We start from the raw sequence: 21,905 nt of genomic DNA on the forward strand, positions 1-21,905 counted from the left end.
TAAACGCTACAGAAGCGATCATAACAGTACCCCCTCCCTTAAACGCGGCCTCTGGACGCCTATGAAAACTGACATATTTCTCCTGAACCACCCAAACCAAAAAATCAGAAGTGGGAAATCCAGCAAACTGATCTGACTGAAAATTCATGAAGGTCGGATCCGTCCGACAAAACCAAATTCCCGAATCAGTCTCACCAAAACTAGACCAATTGGAACCAGAACCTACCGAACCATGCCCGTCAGCACTACAAGCCTCAGTGTGACACCCATCAGAACCACGACTTCCAGAAAACAACCCCAAGAAACTCTCTGCGCGATACCCACCGCCTTCCAAGGACTGTCCAAAAACGCCAAAGCCTTTGCAATGCCCACCGGAACTGTCCCTACCAACACAAAACCCACCGTTGAACCAGTCCAAGGTACCAGGACAAGTTTCCTCAGAGATCTCCCAGAACACTTGGAAGCTCCAAAGAGATCCCCACAGGTCAGAACGCCCCTTAGGCTCACATGGAGAACTATCAAGAACCCCTATGGAACCCAGGGCAACTCCAGAGTCAGGGTCACAAGGACAAACATCAAGATCAGGGCTTTTAGGGACCAGAACCATCTCCGGGCATGCAGGCCAACCGGCAACATCAGAACATGTCTCCACTAGGGAAGCACGTGAGCACGCTAACACAGACAAATCTGGGCAGTCTGGCATACGAAGCACATCTGGGCACACCGGCACAAGAGAAACCTCTGGGCATGTCAAGGAACTGCGAACCTCAAAGTCAGTCAAGACAGGACCGAAACCAGAACTGGGCAAAAAAAATTCATCATGACTAGACTTCATAGTTACTGGATTGTCACTAAAAACTGCAGGATCAGACTTAGATGTCGCTGATTCCAGCAGGGTTATTAACAAATCATGTTCAGGGGCATTTACAAGACAGGGCAAATCTTCTGATGTATGCACTGAACTAGACAGGGTTCCCATAGCTTCTTCTGGACTAGACAGAGACTCATCAAATACACTGGACTGGAGCTCATGAAGGGCTGCAAAACAAGTCAATATTGCAGCAATCCCCACTGAACTAGGCAAAACTGAGTAACTCACTGGACAGGAAGGGGGCTCTGGAACTTCTGCCACACCGGCCAGAGAACCAGAATTTTCCAGGATACAGGGCTGGGTTTCAGAAACACTCATTAACCCGGACTGAAATTCTGAGATTTCTATTATTTTTTCCAGCGAGTCAGAATTATCCATGTTACAGGGCAAGACTTTTGAAACATTCAGAGGACAGGGCTGGAGTTCCTCGGCTGTTACAACACTGGAGAGGGACTCAACAACATTGGTTAAATCAGACTGTGTACAGGGCAAGGTATCTAACACACTTGCTGACGAGGACAATATTTCAATGGCTTCTGCTTCGCTGGGCAGAAATTCATCAAGTTTTATTAGAGCAGACTGTAATTCCAAAACAGCTGCTAGACAAGTGAATATTACTGCAACACCAACTGAGGTAAGCAGTGCTTCAGCCTCCTCTGCTAAAGGGTTTAAAGTATCCAAAGTACTGGGTGAAGCATAAGACTCTGCGACCACAGCTTCACTGGACAGGATCACTGAACAGTCCATATTGCAGGGCAAAACCATGGAAGCACCTGCTGGACAGCATAATGATTCTGTGACCTGAGTTTCATTGGAGAGATCTACTGCACAATTCATGGTACAGGGCAAATTTATTGGAAAATTTTCTGAACAAGGTAATAATTCTGCGATTTCAGGTTCACATAGCAGATGCTCTGAGCTATTCACGAAACTAGAGCGAGGTGTAGAAACAGGAAGATCAAGACACAATGTTTGCGCATCTGAATCACCATTCATTTGTAAAATTGGAAAATTCAGATGCTGGGGTTCTGAGTTTACTAGACAGGATTGCTGGGACTCGGAAACTGATGTAGTGCATCTATTGGCATCTGCTGGATCAGACAGGAGTTGAACTTTATTAACACAGGTAATTTCTGCAGAAGTGTTTGCAGAGACAGGCAAGATTTTTCTGGTGTCTGTTTCACTAAACAAAGAGTCATGAGTACTGGCTAGGCTGGACTCGAAAGTCAGCAGGACCTCTGGGTCCTCTGCTGAGAAATTTGTGCAGGGCAAGATTAAGGAAGTATTAGTAATTTCTGTCTTACTGGGAAGTAACACTGAGTTATCCATGGTACAGGGTGGAATTACAGGAACTTCAATTTCACACAAAAGGAGCTCAGAATCACTCGCTGAATCAGCCAAAGGTGCTGAAGCAGGCGAGTCCTCAGGAACTGAGGAAGTGGAACAATCTCCACTTGACAGTGTGTCTTCCCTGGTATCAACTGATTGAATTGCATAAAAATCGTCCAGAATCATTCTCCACACATCGATCAATGGAGCCACAAAGTCATACCCACACACACCAGTTTTTATTAGGTTATAAGCAGACTTAATGCATGCATTCAATACTAATTCACTTTTTGTACTGTAAAACTGACAAAATGAACTTGCATCTTTCTTCCATTCATAGACCAGAGCTTCCATCTCTCCTTTCTCAAATGGAGGATCCCATGCATATTTAACAGCTGAGCATTCCGGCTGATCATAGTTTGCAAATGTGTTAGTGGCAGAAACATACATTGGGTTATTTAGCAGGTGATTGGCCGATTTCTTATTCCTAAGGATCTCCAATACCTGTAGCAAGTATTGAACTGTAGTGTATGCAAATTTCCCTTGCTGCACGAATAAATTGATCTGTTCAATACTCTGTAATATATCTTCATAATCATATTCAGATAATTCATTTAAACAAGAACCTTTATTTTCCCTGGCTAACAATGAAAGTTCATTAGTAGTTTCATAGGTCCATTTGACTCCCCTGAATGGTGACTGAATTTCATTATCTGCTAATGGTGGAGTCTCGTTACAGATCTGATGCGCAGTCGCCAAGGGCAACGACTCCGCTGATTGTAACGCTTTTCTTTTGGAGCGTTTACGTTTGGCTTTAGACCCTGCTGCCTTAGCAGAAGAAAAGTTATCAGAACAATTATCTGCTTGCTGATTATTTTTGTAGGCAGTAGAAGGAGCAGCTGACTGACAAGCTGCCAGGAGCTTATCAAAAGGGCTAGGCAAATCGGTTTTGCGCAGCCAGTTATGGATCACAAACGCTAGAAATTCCAGTGGTCTTTCTTTTAAATTGGTATGATCCAAGACATCGTAGGCCCACTGAAACAATCTTCCCTTAAATAAAACATAAACTAGCTGGGGGGCCCACGTTGAAACAGGAGTAGCCTGGAGCTCAGGATTGGCCAGGAACCTGGCACATTCAGAAAAAAACTCATTTTCTGTTTCAGAATTGAGCTTCTCAAATTTCTTAAAGGAACAGGAACCAAAACAAACAGTGTCATTTTTGCTGGGAACCCCCCCCACAATGGGGATTGGTAATGGGGCTATCATAATGTTAAGCTTGGGGGTGTAATCTCCACAGTCAGCATACAACACATAAGCTGACGTGAAGGAGGTACACACACCAGCACAAGGGATCAGGATATCCCCAGTTTAGTGGAGGAGAGGACTGACTCCAATAGGAGATTGTGGTGCACAGAGCCGGTGCAGATCTGAACAGCCACAAACACTTTCGTAATAACGTCTCAGCGCAAGGTAGCACTGAGCGCATAAACCAGGACTGAGGAGATCAGGACAGGTAGACAGAATGAACGCTTGCTAGCTAGCGATTACTTAGCGACAGCAAGCGTCCAAAACCAGACAGACTGGAATGAGGCAGCCAATGCGTTGCGGCGATGGCGTGCCTCACAAAGACAGGACAGGAGAGACAGGAAATAGCAGGATCGAGATAGATGAACGTAACACAGATAAATATACAATAAGTATGTTTTCCTAGCGTATTACAATTACAGCTATCAATGAAACTATTCGTAACGTCTGACTAACATATGTATATATTGGCAATGAACCGATATATGACATAAGCAGGAACTCTGACTAAGACTGAAGTAATACAGGGAACAGGACTCAGAAGGATTCGCTATCTCTTCGCAGAGATGAACGCAATCCACAAACAGGACCAGGAACAGGATTCAGAAGGATTCGTTATCTCTTCGCAGAGATGAACGCAATCCACAAACAGGACCAGGAACAGGATAACTAGCTCAGCACGGGTGTTCACGATACGCGCAAACTACCAAAACGTGCTGGAAAACTGACTAGCTGAACACAGGAAATAAACAGTTCGTGTACGTATATATCAGCGACACTGATATATTAACGTAACACGAATACAAGGAAAATAACAAAATGCGCAAGTATGCGTATATATTGGCGATGAACCAATATATGACACAAGACAAGCAAGTAGCAACTTCTAGAACAAGAGCAGAACTAGGAGGACTCGCTGACCCCTTCGCAGGAGTCAGCGCAGTCCACACGGACCAGGAACGAGGTGGGGCACGAGCAGAGTAACAGATAGAGTCTGAAACTATGATAGCCCATGAGGCATTGCAGGAAGCAGTTCTTTATACTGAGGTCATCCAATGGGAGCAGACCTGCAGATTCCCACACAAGTGAATGGTAATTAATCACAGGCTGATAGCAGGAAAAGGCAGACAATGATATGCAGCCTGCAGGAAAGGGACCGCCCCTCCACTGCAGCAGACAATGTTTGTTTACACAAAAGCATATTAAACTGTCATAAACTTCAGAGCGACTGCAGATGGAATCAGCAACTAGTTTAAGTGCAAACCAAACTATGCAAGCAAATGCATGTAATGACATTAGAACTGCTTGGTTTGCAATACCAGTGCAGTCAGCAGTAAACGCTACAGAAGCGATCATAACAGAAAGTGAATGTAACGATTGTGGAATTCTCTCCGTGATCAGCGCACAAGACGTGCGCTGACACTGCGGAAATCCTCCACAAGCGTATAATTTGCGGGAACCCAGCAAAAGGTGCAATGCACCTGTAGAGGGAAATTCCTGTCAACAGGGGGAGCTGTGGAGTGCAGAGGAACAGCTCCTCTGCCCTGCCACACACGCCAGACAGGAATTGCACGAAGGGAAGAAACGCAGGGCAAGATAGCCCTGAAAGAGAGTGAGCAAAGGGACAGATTGTATGTGTGTGCACCAAACTAGTCGCCAACCCGCGACGGTGCATACACAACAGTAGATATGAAGTAGGAACGCAATCGCAGGAGAGGCGATTGCCAGAGGTGACACAAGGCTACAGCAAGGCAGAGCACGAGAGTAGCAAAGGCACAGCAAATCATATAATGAGGAGATACGGAAAATAACAAACGCTAGCTAAACGCGAACACCGCACTCATTCGCAACAGTGCACGCGTTTATGCACGGTCCCCGCGTGATAAGCACAACAGAGACAAGCAAGCCTAACTAACCACCGACAGACAAACACGAAACAGAGGACGCGAGCGCTTGCTTAACGGTTACCTCACCGAGCCTCCAGCAAGCGTTCGCAAGACAGACACACGAAAACATGAACAAGCGAGAGATAGGATCCACAGCACTAGCGAAAGTGGCTAGTGCGATCCAGGAAGACAGAACAGAAGGATCCACAGCGCTAGCGCAAGATGCTAGTGCGATCCAAGTACAGCGTAGCAGACCAGAAGGATCCACCGCACTAGCGCAAGAGGCTGGTGCGATCCAGGAAAACAGATCAGAAGAGGCTACCAGTAACAACCGCTGTTCCGGTTAGCACCCAGACACACAGAACGATTTCCTGTCGACCACCGCTGGGACAGGACAATCGCAACAGACAAACAAAACAGATAAGCAATCCTAACTGCACTAGGGAAACCTGCCTAGTGCAGTCCCAGGAATTACTCTAGGCTAATCTTCAAACAAAGAGCAAGGCTGACACTCCAGGCGAGTGTTCCACAGGACTAACTCTTATGACCAGCAACTTACTGTGGGAAACATAGCTCTTTATAGAGCAAGCCCACAAAGGATGTGGCTAGGCAATCTGCATGACATACGTATGCAAATTCCTCAGCAGCAAGCTGCACAACTGACAAAAGGTCTCTCTTCCAGAGACCTGCAGAATGCAGACCTGAACAGTGGTCAAAATGCTGCCTGCCTGCGCAGGCAGCCCAGCGGATCCTCACAGTGAAGCATTCACCCAGCAGGGGCACAGGGCTGTGCTCTTACCTGACTCTTTTAAGTTCCCCAGAGCTGCTCCATGCTCTGTACACATAGTGCTGCTCCATGCTCTGTACACATAGTGCTGCTCCATGCTCTGTACACACGCTGCTGCTCCATGCTCTGTACACACGCTGCTGCTCCATGCTCTGTACACACGCTGCTGCTCCATGTTCTGTACACACCCTGCTGCTCCATGCTCTGTGCACACACTGCTGCTTCATGCTCTGTACACATGCTGCTGCTACATCAAAAGTCAACTGTAGCCAACAATGAAAGGGGGCAGTGCTGCGAGCTGCAGGATACCTGCAGATATTCTGGTGTCTCAACTAGTGCCTGTCCCCAGACACAGCACTGGCCCTGGTCTGAGACACAGCACTGGCCCTGGTCTGAGGGGGAGTTTGGGCAGCTGTAATCCCCCTGTGTTTGCCTGTGATGTGGGATCAGTGAGTTGGGCCAGGGAGGTGTGTCTGACCTGGTAATAATTTGTGTATCCTTTATAGACTTATTTTGAGGGAAAACATAATTCTGAGAAACAACATCATTTCTGCATCCTCATTTTTATTTGTTCAGTTGACTCCGACTCTTTGGAACCATATGTAATTATCTCAATCAGAGACAACATTCCCAATTGACATCAACCACGGTCAATGGGGAAAAGGGGGGATTCTAGTGTGCTATTTGTCTGGCGGCACGTTTTGATGCAGTAGCGTCTTTCTCAGGTCACATCAAAACATGTCCTGAGAAAGACGCTGTTTTGTTGAAATGTGTCATCAGACCGATAGCATATGGCCTCAATTCACTAAGCAGTTTAGACTAGTCTACTGATGGTTTTTAGTGGATGGTGTAATGGTTAAGGGCTCTGCCTCTGACACAGGCGACCAGGGTTCGAATCTCGGCTCTGCCTGTTCAGTAAGCCAGCACCTATTCAGTAGAAGACATTAGGCAAGTCCCCCTAATGCTGCTATTGCCTATAGAGCGCGTCCTAGTGGCTGCAGCTCTGGCGCTTTGAGTCCGCCAGGAGAAAAGTGTAATATAAATGTTATTTGTCTTGTCTAGTCTACTGATTTGGTCAGTTGCATCAAAGGGGAATTCACTATTGCCAAATGTTTTAGACCTATGTTTAGACCTGGTCTAAACCATTTGGTAATTAGGTGGGTAAAGCAGGGGAAATGATCAAAAGATGCAATTCACAATCACAAATGAGTACCTATGACTGACATCCTTCTCCTTTGATGAGCTCTCCTCTGCATAATTAATTAAAAAGGTTCCATCCTCGCATCTAAAATACCTCACCAAATTACTTTACGGACAGAAATCAGCTGGTCTAATCTCTGTCAGAAAAAGTGGGCGTGGTTACTCCTTGTTTGCCTTTGTGAATTGTGTAATTACTGAATGTTAGACCAGGTCTAAAAACAGGTCTAAAACATTACACCAAACCATCAGTAGACTAAAAACCATCTGTAGACTAGTCAAAGCTGCTTAGTGAATTGAGGCCATAGTTGGCTAGCAGAGGGGCTCCTCATAGTGGGCAGTTTTTGGATTGCTTGGCTGCCGTGGAAGTCAAATGGTAAGGTGTCATCTGACTGAGATATGCTCTATTGCAGTGTCTCTAAACTTGGTCCTCAAGTACCCCCAACAGTACATGTTTTGCAGAAAACCACAGAGGTAGTTAATGAGTTCTGCTGAGGCACTAATTACCTCACCTGTGAATGTTTGTGGTTTCCTGCAAAACATGCACTGTTGGGGGTACTTGAGGACCGAGTTGAGAAACACTGCTCTATTGTAATATCTTCTTGTACGTGCAATACTTTGTGCATTATTGTGATTGTGAATAAAAGGGTAATACACCACAGAAGCGCTCCACTCCTTCTTGCTGTTTGTGAGTGTTGACAGAGTTCATGTTGGAGGTTTAATGATCCTTTATGAGCAATATTGGACATTCATGTATAGAGGGGATTCTAGTATCTACCATAAATGTCAGGCTGTGGTATTTAGAGCCTACCAATCAGCCAAGCTATAAGGGTCAATTGTATGATTAAATTGCTGTATTACATTATGGATTTGTCTGTGTGACGCATCAGAAGATAATAAAGTCACCCGATTCTGTGTTTCTGTAATAGTCACACACATGGTAGAGTTCTCCCAAGAGATTTCCTGCTTAGCTTGGCAAGTTTAACCCTTCACTTATGAATGTAATAAACTCTTAATATTACTATGGATATTATAGCTTCACATGAGCAAGAAGTTATTCCCATAATGCATTACATAAAGAGAACATGTACTGAGTAAAATTATTTAAAATAAATACATGAGGTAACTTCAAATGAACATTACATAGTTACCTTGCTATTAGTTCCTCTCAGAAGCGCACCATTTTCTTCTGACAGTGATCGCTTCGAATTCTGACAACATTTTGTCAGAATTGAAATATATCAGTTGCTGTCAATTATTTATCAGTTGCTGTCAGTTATAGCTGAGAGGACAACTGATGTGCCAGGTAACGTCTATGTTTTCCTATGGCTCAAGTGGACGATGATACAGTTTAAAGGGACTCCGAGCAGTGCATAAACTATGGAAAGATGCATATCATTTTAAAGCTCTCTTTCTCCTCTTTCCAATGATCTATAAACCGCCGCCCTACGCCTTTTAGTTTTCGCTATTTTCGCAATTGAAATTGCCGCGGCCGCGATTTCAATCGCGAAAATAGAGAAAACTAAAAGGCGTAGGGCGACGATTTAGGTGTCGCCAGAAAGAGGAGAAAGAGAGCTTTAAAATGATATCCACCTTTCCATAGTTATATTGTATTACACAGGACGACACTTTCCCCAGTGTCAGCAGCTCCATAGAGCCAAATTAATCCATGCCATGCACTGATGAGGATCAAACAATCTGAAACAGTCTGTATGCATGTTGGATTATTATGGCTCTGTACATATTAACAAGCTGACACATCATTGCATTCCAGCGGTTCTGGAGGTGTGTTTAGCTTCTAAGGGTACAATGGTTAATTTGCATATATTCAGCAGTGGTGCTCTGGGAGACATCTCGAGCTCACTCCAACCTGAATTATCGCAAATTCTTTCTGTTTTAGGAAAGCAAACTTTTGTTTTTCTCAGCAGCTCCATTCAGCAGAAAAAGTCGTCCTGTGTAATACAATATAACTATGGAAAGATGGATATCATTTTAAAGCTCTCTTTCTCCTCTTTCTGTCGACACCTAAATCGTCGCCCTACGCCTTTTAGTTTTCTCTATTTTCGCAATTGAAATCACGGCTGCAGCAATTTCAATTGCGAAAATAGCGAAAACTAAAAGGCGTAGGGCAGCGGTTTATATATCATTGGAAAGAAGAGAAAGAGAGCTTTAAAATGATATGCATCTTTCCATAGTTTCTGCACTGCTCGGAGTCCCTTTAACAGTGTGCTGACCAGAAAGCTGTTATGGGGTAACAGCCATTTTCAAAATGGAGGACGGAGAATTCCCTTGATCACAGTGGACAAACAGGACGCAGGAGAGGAGAAAGAGATTGAGGAGTAGACTACACGGGAGGTAAGTATGACCTGTGTATGGTTATTTTGACTTTTAATTTTCAGTTCAGGTTTTCTTTAAGGCTTCAGTGAGAGAATATGGAAATTGTTCCAGGCATACATGCAGGCTTTTTCAGGGAAATAGTGTGTGTATGCACTCACTGACCTGAAGTGATGTATTATGGGAGTAACTGCTTGCTCACAAGAGGGTGAATATTTGCAAGTACTTTCTGTTTTAAAGTGAACCAGATATGAAGAATTTTATATATACCTGGGGCTTCCTCTAGCCCCATCTGCCTGGATCGTTCCCACACCGTTGCCCGCAGCTACGAGAACCAGGTCCCCGCACTTCCGTCAGTTGGACCGAGTCTAGCGTAAGAGATGTGCGCTGTTTGCGTAGAGGGCGCACTTCTACTGCATAGGCTGGCTCTGATGACGTCAGTGACGGAACCCGGTTCTTGTACCTTCGGGCAGCGGAGGACGGCGACGTGGGAGCGATCCAGGCGGATGGGGCTGGAGGAAGCCTCAGGTATGTATAAAATGCTCAGATCTGACTCAATCGGGTGCCGCCCTGTCTAGCGCCGGTAGGGGCAGGAGAGCAACTCACAGGTGTTTAGTATGTTTCTTTTTTACCTCTAAATCTAGATGCATCTTATTGTCTGGAGCGTCTTCCAAAAAATATGATTATTTAAGTAGCAGCTCACTATACAATGTTCTAATCACTCTAGGACTAATTTTGACCCACATGCAAAACCAGAACAGGGTTTCTAATCCCAATTGTATGTTTTACTGACTAAAGGCACCACAATTCTGGCCACCCCATCCTTTTTACAGATGAGGTGAGATTATGATGAGTTTATGTTACGGGTGTGGTCCTGAAGTAAGTTTTGCTTCATGTTTGTGTCATGTTCCAAATTCTAATTTCGTATATTCCACCATTTATAGTGATCTCTATTGCCCTTAGTTATAGTAGATTCCTCTATCATAGAATTACTCTGTAATTCTTCATTATACTAGTGCACTTCACTGTCCCCTGTTATAGTACTGCCCTTTGCCCTCCATTGTTGAATCCTCCAACCCTGGTATAGGAGCACCCTGCACCCTCCCCGCATACTTTTTAAGGAGGTGCCCGGTGATCTGGGCGCTGGATCATGTCGATAGTTAGAATATTGCTAATCTTACCAACATTCTGCCATTGGTTTCCCTTACCTACACCTCACACTAACCCTTCCTTACCTATGATCTGATGAAGGCGCAGTGCGCTGAAATGCGCAATGACGTCACACGCACATCATAACTAAGCCCTCCCCCACCGCTTCGCAAGACGAACCTCCCGGAAGATCGGAGGCCGCGCTGCTGGCCACAGCTCGTGCATCCTAGCTGCAGAGGGGTGTAGCGGTTGGCTTACCGCTGATAGACGAATTTTAATCTTCTCTTTTGTAAGTACCCACTTTTATTGTGCGCCATAAAGCTCTACTGTTTGGTAATGCACTTAGAGTGCTCCTTCTTCTTCTAGATGTCCTTCCCGTCCTATGCCTAACACTAATCCCCCCCACATACACACACCTACCAATGAGGACTGTGCTTCAACAGATCCAGGGTTTGGCTAATAGTCAATTCCTGGGCGCCCAATTACTCACCCCTGCCACTGCCTCTGCCGGTATCCAGCGTTTGGATACATGATAGTCGACTTCTGGATGCCACTTACTAATTCCCACTGTAGATATCCAACATTTGGTTACATGATAGCTGAACCGCTGGAACCCAATTCTCACCCCTGGTACTGCCTCTGCCAGTATCTGCAGTTTGGAACATGATAGCTGAACTCCAGTTGCTGCAAATAACTCCCACCACAGATATTAGGCATTTGGCTACATGGTGACTGAACTCCAGGCACCACCAACTCACTCGCGCCAGTAGCCAGAGTTTGGGCTCTGGCGGTACTGGCTGAGTAATTTGGCGCTGGAGTTCTGATAGTATATAGCCAAGCTCCGGCTTCCGGCAGGGGTCAGTAAGTGGCATTGGAGTTAGGTGATCATATAGCTAAATGCTGGATATCTATCACCGGAGTTAGTAAGTGGCACCTGGAGTTCACCTAGCGTATTGCCAAATTCCACACACTGGGGGCTGGCAGCTTCAGGGGTGAGTAACTGGGCACCTGGTTGGACACACACACATACCTAGGGCTCTTTTACTCTACATGCGATTCCAATGCAAATCCGATTTTGATGCAAGTCCCACATGATACATTTTTTTTCTTGTGTTGCAAACATCCAGTAAAATTCGGAATCGCATTGCAATTTGCAGTGTAAAAGAAGCCTGATTGTGATTTGACCATCCACATGGCACTGTAGTTAATGAAGAAGGGTGGTTGGCAGAGCTGTCTAAGCTTACTAATGCACTGGACCCGTTTTACATCTCAAAAGCATATAGGCATCTTAACCTCTTCAGGACCACAGGCTTTACCTCCCCTAAAGACCAGGCCATTTTTTGTAAAATGGGCCACTGCAGCTTTAAGGCCAAGCTGCAGGGCCGCACAACACAGCACACAAGTGATTCCCCCCCCCCCTTTTCTTTTTTTTTCTCCCCACCAACAGAGCTCTCTGCTGGTGGGGTTTGATCGCTCCCCCAAGGTTTTTTTTTTTTTTATAAATATTTATTTGTTACTAAAAATGTTACTAAAAATGTGTGTTTTTTTTATATTTTATGTACTCTACCCTCCCTCCCCCCGCCAGCCAATCCCCGTGATCAGCTGTCATAGGCTTCAGCCTATGACAGCCGATCACCACCGAGACTCAGGAGGGGACAGCCGTGTCACACGGCTGTCCCAAGGAGAGCGCTGCTGTAGATCGCATCGCTGTACACGGTATTTAGACGGCGAAACTAGTCTACTAGAAGCGATCGTCGCTGGGAGACTAAAGGTGGAGCTCAGCTCCGCCCACCAAGCAGGAGATGCGTGCGCAGCCTGCGCGCGATCTCCTGCAAACTGAAGCCCCAGGACTTTATGCCGTCAAACGGTCCTGGGGCTGCCGCCGGGGCCACGCCCATTGGCGTGACGCGGTCAGAAAGCGGTTAATCTCATTAAGCTGGATAGTGGTTGGATAGTGTACTGGTTAAGGGCTCTCCTGTTCAGTACGCCAACACCTATTCAGTAAGAAGACCTTAGGCAAGACTCCCTAACACTGCTACTGCCTACTTAGCGCACCCTAGTGGCTGCAGCAAGAGAAAAGCTCAATATAAATGTTCTGTGTCTTGTCTCTCCATGAAACCTGTACATCCCGAAACATTCACCAGCCAAACCAAACTGTAAGCGTGCTGGCTGCCCCTGTTCTCTGGCCAGCCTGGCCATCACCTCCCTCTCTTACCCTATCTGGCGTACCTACCCAGCCTGACCATCTGGTTCTCTATCCTCCGGGAGCAGTGACACCAGCATGGCTCCAGGATGGTGAGCACCGGTTCAAGAACCCATGACAACCACTTCTCAGCACACTGGAGCCTCTAGGTTTGTGCCTGGTGCTAAATCCGGTCTTGCTTAAACTTTCGGAGAAAGAGAGGGTGAGTTCACGAGAGGTTCTAATTTCCACTGACTCTGAGAAACAACAGCAATCAGATCAAGAAGTTAATTTTAAGGCAGGGTTACTCCAGAACATTAAGGATGTCTCATTATTGGTTGGAGACAGCAACAATGATCTGATGTCTGCTTTGCACCGCAAGATGCCAATACTTAAAGCTCTGCATCTTAAATCTCTGTGCATGCTTTAGACACTTGTACAATATTAACATTTGTGAGACAAAACACTATTTGGTGCTATATTTGAGCTTTGTTGATGTTCCGGTGCTGACCTTTCCCACCGCACTACCATCTGTACAAGCGACATGTTTATTAGGTATATTCCATTATGGTATGGCTTAAGGCCACAGACATGTCTGTGTAAGAGCAATTACCCAGCACATCTCTCTGCACAGCTGATCCTAGTGTGCTGCAGACACAGGCACTAGATACACAGAAATAATGTAAACCTAAAAATAGTATAAGCCTAAAATAAACATATTTAATGATGATTTGGTAGTGTTCATTTCATCAATAATACAGAAATCAATTCTTCATGAAGAATTACACTCACCTGTCAATTCATTTAGTCTAAAATTGGTGCATTTATTTACCGTTACAGAAAGCCATAATTGTTTGCCAAATTGATACATTTATTAAAGTATAGAATATTGCAGGAATCTCACAATTAATTTAAAAGAGTACCTCCTGTATAAAAGACAGAGCCCATCATGCCAGGCTCTGTCTTAATGCTGAGGGAGGGGGGTCCTCAGGGTCAATTACTCACCTGTAATTCATTCACAGTTGATGCTCTGTCCCCCTCCTCGGCCATGCAGTCACGGCCATGTTTCCGAAATCGCCTGTTTTGCCGCAACCCCCCCCCCCCAGTTCAGCAGCCACCAATTAGGCCGTTGCTGCCTAGCTGGGGGCGGGCCGCAGCTATGCAGATGGGGTTGGCCAGAGCCTTGACAGTATCTTGAAAATAAGTCCCCTGCCACAGCCAGTGAGGGGGTAGAGCGCTCACCTGAATGAATTAATTACTGCCGATCAGGTAAGAAAAATTAACCCTGAGAGTCCCCCAATCCTGCATCATTAAAACCCTATAAAAAAATTAGTTTCACTTACCTGGGGCTTCTACCAGCCCCCTGCAGCTATCCTGCGCCCTCGACATCACTCCCGTATCCTCTGGTCCCCCGCTGCCAGCCAGTTCCGTTTTTGCCGACTCTGAGTCGGTGGGCCGCCATGCGTATCATTGCACGCAAAGATTTGTGTTGACACCCGCTGTAGCATCCTGTAACCGTGGTAATGCGTGCAATGATACGCGTGGCGGCCCGTCAACTCCAAGTCAGCAAAAACAAAACTAGCTGGCAGCGGGGGACCAGAGGATCCGGGATTGACGTCGAGGGTACAGGATGGCTTAAAGGTTTAGGTTTCCTTTAAGACAAAGCCTGGCTACTGGAGGTACACTTTAAGTTTGTAATATAATAACAATTGGAACACAACACATACTCCATAAAACCATTAAATATACAATACGGTGGGGTTAAACTACAGAGGATAAAGTGAGCCCATTTAAAATCAAATCTCTAGTTTTTATTTTGTTCTTTTAGGGCTCATTCACATGTAAAGCAGAGCTGCTGGGTATACTTTATTTTCAAAAGCATTTAGTGAACGGCAGTTGCTCAGCCCAACTGCCAGAATAGTGTGCAAACGGGTAGGGCAGGTGACCTGCATTTTTGTATAATTTTTTTCCCAGGGGGTGCTTTTGTAAAGAATAAATGAAATACTGAGAATCTCCCATGAAGAGACGCACTAGTAAAAAACCTGTTTGTTCCATCAGATTTCTACTACCTACTGTAAGTGACAGCAACGTAGGAGAAAAGTAATTTATACCTCATTTTACTCTGGAAGAAACAAACTTTGTATTTGTATGTTTTGACATGTATTTTACATTTTTCATGATATTGGTCCTTTAAGCAAACCGTAAAAAAGAATACTTAATATGTACCTAACTTAATAATATCTGTAATTTTTCTTTCTTTCTTTCTTTCTTTCTTTCTTTCTTTCTTTCTTTCTTTCTTTCTTTCTTTCTTTCTTTCTTTCTTTCTATCTATCTATCTATCTATCTTTCTATCTATCCATCTGATGTCTCCTTTGTTTTATTTTTCAGCCAGTCATGTCTGTGTCTCATCCTTGCTATCTGTATTTCCATTGCTCTCCATCAGGTGAGGATCTACTGCTTTATGTATCTATCTATATATCTGTCAGTTTTTTTTATTGCTTGACTATTTATCTGTCTTGCCATCTCACTTTGTACATTTGTCGTTCTATCTGCAGGCAATTGGCAGTCTTCAGTAATTCTAAGGTATTAAATAAAGCCGGGACATTGTAATCTTGCCTTTGCCTGTAAATATTCCATGTGTTTTGAAGACCGTAAATTCCTATAAGAAATTACCTCTGTCTCTAATTTACGGCTAATTTTGTTACAAGATTAAAGGCTCATTTCCCGCTGATCATCTACTAAGGTACTTCTTGTACTGAAGATGAGGAATTATTCAGTCACATATATCTAATTATGAAGCATTTATTGTATTGTTTGTTTGTTTTTTTTCTAAGGGAATGCAGAATTTCAGAGTAGCTTTCTTGTTGCTAATGACTTGCACTTCTTTTTACAAATAATTGCTTTAGAGGTAGAATCAGGCCAGTATTGCGCTTGAAAATTAGACACTAATTCAAAAAGATGCTAAATAGCAATAATAACAACATAGCACCTAAAATATTTCTTCAAATAGTAAATTTTTCCCTTTTTTGCAAAAGACAGCTATTTTTTTCCTTACAGGGTATTATTTAATAAGTAAAGGAGAAAAGTGTGGCATATTGAGCTAGCAAACAGCAATTACCATTCATTGTTCCTCTGACTATTCTTTTCTTTTGAAAAGTGAGATTTGATCACAGAGATGTAGATAAAAAGCTGCCGGCCCTGGTAGACATTATGAATGAGGCTTCTGTATTTCATATAAACATTTATGATAGATCTGTTAAAAAAAATAGTCTAGGTCATTCTTTTAGAAAAAAAAATTGGATGTAGTGGGTTCTTGCTTCACATGAGAATAATCCGATCGCAGGACGATGGGCACCCAGGATACAGTACCAAAGTGACAGTTGTGTTTGAATTACGCAGTGTGACTTGAAGAGGGACTTTATTGGACACTAGTAGACCTAATCCCGTTTAAAAACAGGCACTAGGTCTCTCTCACCGCCGCATGTCAGCACACACCCACCCACCACGTGCACCCGCCGCCGTCCGCCCGCACTCCCTGGCCTGGTCCTCCTCCTGTCCCAACGGCTACACATGAGCAGTAGCCAAAACACACGGGACTCAGGGACAGGAGGATGACGCACCTCTTCAGCCTGGTTAACTCCTCTGCCCCTATCTCCACTGCTGTCTGCCTATCTGAATCAAATTACTTCTCTTTTCACAAACTGTAGTACAGAGAAAGGACAGGAAAACTGCAGCAGCCTGTCTTATCATGTCTGTTTGCTATAATTCTTATTTCACATGTCTGTCTGTCTGCCTAGATTAGATCATATGGACATGAGGGGTGGAGTTATGACATCAATCCCCCAGCAGCCTTTGCACCTGTTGTTTGGAAATAAAAAAAATGCCCCGGACAGGATTCCACACTGGTGGCGGGTATTTCAAAAACATATGTGGAATACGGACCCTAGGGGGGAGAAAATCACACTTATCATGTGTGAGTTTAAATATCTTGGCAACTTATTAGGATTAAAGCAAACTGTAATTTTTAATTTAGGTACTCTTTAAATGTATCAAAGACAGCAAGATCTTTACTGCTGGCAAGGAGCATCACCGTAGAATGTTTGTTTGTTGTGTGTTCCCAGGGTGAGCAGAAACAACACCTGGTCTCCCAGATTGCACTGAGAGGAAAAAGCTTTGTGACAAAACAGCCTAGGCTAAACATCACAGGGAGGGAGGGAGGGGCTATGTACCAATATACAGCAATATATAGACATAAGAAGCATTTCTGATGCTGAAACCAGGATATTGTTATTGTTCCTCTTTAAGTTAAGCTTATGGATTTGTTAAAGTTTTTTTTAAAAGATCCATACTTACTTCATCATCAGGGGCACTAGTGTTGATGGAAATGTATGTAATAGGTTGGTTATTTTCCATGCTGTTTGCATCAATGTGAAATTATTATCAGCTTATTGATAATCTCCACTTCTCATTTCTTCTTGAGGTACTGCATGGACTGAATGACCCTTCTCTTCTATAAGATAAAAGGGGAATTGAAAGGGTAAGAGGATGAACAATCAACTTCAACTACAATAGTGAAAAAGCAGAAAAAGCAGCACTGGATCAGACAACACAATACCTTTAATGTGGTTCTATGGGTACAGACAACGTGGTATGCAGTGGGGGTGAAGGGAGCTTGACAACTGTTTCACACAGATACGCTTCCTCAGAGGCTAATACAGGCTAATACATGCACATTTCAGTAGTACCAATAGTGTGGGGCCATTGCGCCAGCCGCTTCTAGTGCCAGTGTCTGTTGCTCTACTGACTTTTACATAACTTCAACTATCCTTTTGACTCCCAAGATGGGTGGAAAAGTAATTAGACAGCCCCTAATCTCCCATTCCACTCGAGGTACTCCATGTCATAATCCCAGGAAGCCATCTTCTTCTGTATATTGGTATTTATACTGGTGTAAGCTTAGGCAAGGCTTGTAACACAAGGGTTTCTGTCCGTTTTGGTGCCCCAGGCAAGGCACCTTTTGCCTTCCTTAATCTTCTAACTAGAATATTCTCAGCTTTCATTAATTCATTTTACAGCGACTGGTAACCAATTCTTAGGGTATATACAGAAATATTGTTCCCCAAAATAAGTCTATAAAGAATACACCGATTATTACCAGGCCACCTCACTGGCCCAAACTCACTGAACCTCACATAGCAAACCTTTCTTATATTTTTTATCAGGGGATGAGGCCACTTAAAAAAAAAAACATTAGGTCAGGATTTCGACAACACACCCTATACTTCGGTGCTCAAACCATGGATTTGACACCATGAGTGGAGGTTCTCGGTAACTGATTGGTCTTCATTTTCGTCTGAACACTCCCCATTAGTAGGTTACAAGTAGGATAATAGTACCCCATCAGGTCCTCACGATGATGGGAGGGACTTCATTGCCTTCTGTGCTCACTCTGGTTATACATTGGATGGATTGGCAGAGCAAATGTTTTTTAATTGCCTAAAATTCTGAGCCTTTGGTATAAATATGAAAAGAAGCTTGAACAGAAGAGCCAGAATAGAGTAAAAATGTTTAAAAAACGTTTAAAAGGACAGCAGTGGTGGACTTACAGTACCTTCCCAACAAGTAAAACAAAGCCTGTGTTGCTTAAAGTTCAACAAACATACCGCTTATTTAAGTACTCCACAATGCAACGTGTTTCGCAGGTTCTTTCCCACTTCATCAGGCAACCAAAGGAGTAAAAACTAGTACAAGTCTGGGTCCAAGCCAAACACCTCTGTTTGGCTTGGACCCAGACTTGTACTAGTTTTTACTCCTTTGATTGCCTGATGAAGCGAGATAGAACCTGCAAAATGATTGCATTGTGGAGTACTTAAATAAATGGTATCTTTGTTGAACTTTAATCAACACAGTCTGTGTTTTACTTGTTAAGGAGGTAAGCATACCACTGCCACCCTTTTTAAAGAGTTTTTAAATGTTTTTACTCTATTCTGGTGCCTCTGTTCAAGCTTCTCTTTATATTGCCAAGTCCACCCCTGGTGGAGGGGTGTTACCCCTTGTTTCCAATCTACAGAGAGCGACTTCTTAACCTGAGTGGGGTCAGGTCATAACATCCCCACCCGCCTATGCAGTGGTTGCCTTTGTGGTAACGCACGTTTGTGAGTATAAACTCTTGTACACCTTACTACTTTTAATTGCTTTTTGAATGTACCGTATATACCCACATATAAGCCGACCCGCATATAAGCCGACCCCCAACTTTTACCTAAAAAAACAGGGAAAAATGATTGACCCCCATATAAGCCGGGGGTAGGAAATGCTGGATTGGTGCAGGCCGCGTGATCCCCCCAGTGTGTCCCAGTATAGCTAGTATAGTGCCCAGTATGGGTAGGTAGTGCCTCAGTATAGCTAGTATAGTGCCCAGTATGGGTAGGTAGTGCCCCAGTATAGCTAGTAAAGTCCCAGTACAGCTAGTATAGTGCCCAGTATAGCTAGTGTAGTGCCCCAGTATAGCTAGTATAGTGCCCAGTATAGCTAGTATAGTGCCCAGTATAGCAAGTATAGTGCCCAGTTTAGCCAGTAAAGTGCCCAGTATAGCTAGTAAACTGCCGGGTATAGCCAGTAAAGTGTCCAGTATAGCCAGTATAGTGCCCAGTATAGCTAGTATAGTGCCCAGTTTAGACAGTAAAGTGCCCAGTATAGCCAGTATAGTGCCCAGTATATCCAGTATAATGCCCAGTATAGCAAGTAAACTGCCCAGTATAGCCAGTAAAGTGTCCAGTATAGCAAGTATAGTGCCCAGTTTAGCCAGTATAGTGCCCAGTATAGCCAGTATAATGCCCAGTATAGCTAGTAAACTTCCCAGTATAGCCAGTAAAGTGTCCAGTATAGCAAGTATAGTCAGGGGCGTAGCAATAGGGGGTGCAGAGGTAGCGACCGCATCGGGGCCCTTGGGCCAGAGGGGCCCCAAAGGGCCCTCCCTCAACTACAGTATTAGCTCTCTATTGGTCCTGTGATCATAATATTCACTTCTATAGATAATTTGAATAGTGGTAATCATTAACAAACTATTCCCTGTCCTCTTCTTGTACCTCTAACACTGTAGTTGCCATTGGCAGGTTTTGGTTCGCCGTATTAATTGTTATGTATAGAGTGCTTGGGGGGCCCCATTGTAAAACTTGCATCGGGGCCCACAGCCCCTTAGCTACGCCACTGAGTATAGTGCCCAGTTTAGCCAGTATAGTGCCCAGTATAGCCAGTATAATGCCCAGTATAGCTAGTAAACTGCCCAGTATAGCCAGTAAAGTGTCCAGTATAGCAAGTATAGTGCCCAGTTTAGCCAGTATAGTGCCCAGTTTAGTGATCCCCCGTCCGCCCGCCCGCCCGCAGCTCCCTCCGCGGCCGCCGCTGCTATTCCCTCTTCAGCCAGCGGCCGCTTCCTCTACTGCGGGTGCCCCTCTCGCTCTGCTCGCCGTGTATCACAGCAGCGCGCCCGGTGCTGCTGCTGTGACGAGGCAGGAGAGAGCGGTTCCCCTGGTAACGCCCTCCATACAGCGGCGACGTAAATATTTACCTTCCCAGCTCCTGCGCAGACGCTCTGGCGGCTGTCAGCTCCGAAGTAGGTGGAAATACCCGACTCGCCGTCGGGTCTGCTCTACTGTGCAGGCGCAAGTCTCCGGCGCCTGCGCAGTAGAGCGGACCTGACTGAGATCGTGTATTTCCGTCTAGTTCGGAGCCGAAAGCAGCCACAGCTCCCCCGCTGGAGCCTGCAAAGGTAAATATTGAATTGACAGTCGGGTCTGTCGGCGGCTGTTCGGAGGGCTGCAGCGAGACCCCCGTGGGACAGAGGACGGCGTAAGAATCCTCATTAGGATCCCAAGGCTTCCCCCACCCGAGGTGAGTACCCCCCAGGGGATCTTTTTGATGTTACAGTGTCTCTTTAAGGTTTCTGGGAACACACTTGTCTGTTTTCGTGCAAAGAGAACTTATGTTAATCAATGGGCTAGTTGACACATGATATGTTTTTTGCACGCAGAAAAAAAACTGACATTCTGCATGATGACTCTGCATATTTTGACAGTTTTCTCTGTTGATTACAATAGCTGCAGTGAAAAAACGCACACGTTTTCCTGCATAGAAACACATTTAGTGTGCAGAAAAAGTATGCAGAAAAACGCGTGCAGAAAACTGAAAGACAAGTGTGTTCCCTGCCTGAAGAGTTCATTTTAATTTAAAGATACAGATATTTACTTGAAAACACTGAGCAATGGATGTGTTGAAATGCATGTGTTGCACAATCGCATAGTGTGAATACATCATAAACCGGCAAATGTGTGGTGTAAAGGTACACAGAAGACCTGCCCTAGGCTAGGTTTACATAGGCACCACGTGGGTTGAGAAATGAATAGCAGGAAAATGCTATGAACATTTATCCTGCTTTCAAATGCATCTTTCGACTGCCACTCATCAATGTTCATTTGGCATCAACTAAGAAATTCCAGATGTTATGCTGTTCAGGCTGAGCAGTCAGCCATCTCTTGTTGCATGCAATGTCTGCCCAACATGCAAGCCAACTTAACACTGTTAATGAACATTCTGAATGTTCCATTGGAAATCTGTAGTATTATCACAGGGTAAGATCACTTGGCAGTCATTAAGTGTTATGAACACCAGGACAATTAGGAACTTACCGTCCAACTGAATCTGGCCTCAAGATTAGCAATAAGGAGCTTATACTGTATATAATAATAGGCAACACTCCCTGCATACAACAGGGACAGTTGTCTGGGTCCGTGCTTTTTCAGCCTCACACAGACAGGAAGACAGGGACGGGGCCAGGGAGCCAGACGGGTGTGTGAGCGGGCGGCC

The sequence above is a fragment of the Hyperolius riggenbachi genome, chromosome 8 (assembly GCF_040937935.1).
Source record: "Hyperolius riggenbachi isolate aHypRig1 chromosome 8, aHypRig1.pri, whole genome shotgun sequence".
Lineage (NCBI taxonomy): Eukaryota > Metazoa > Chordata > Amphibia > Anura > Hyperoliidae > Hyperolius > Hyperolius riggenbachi.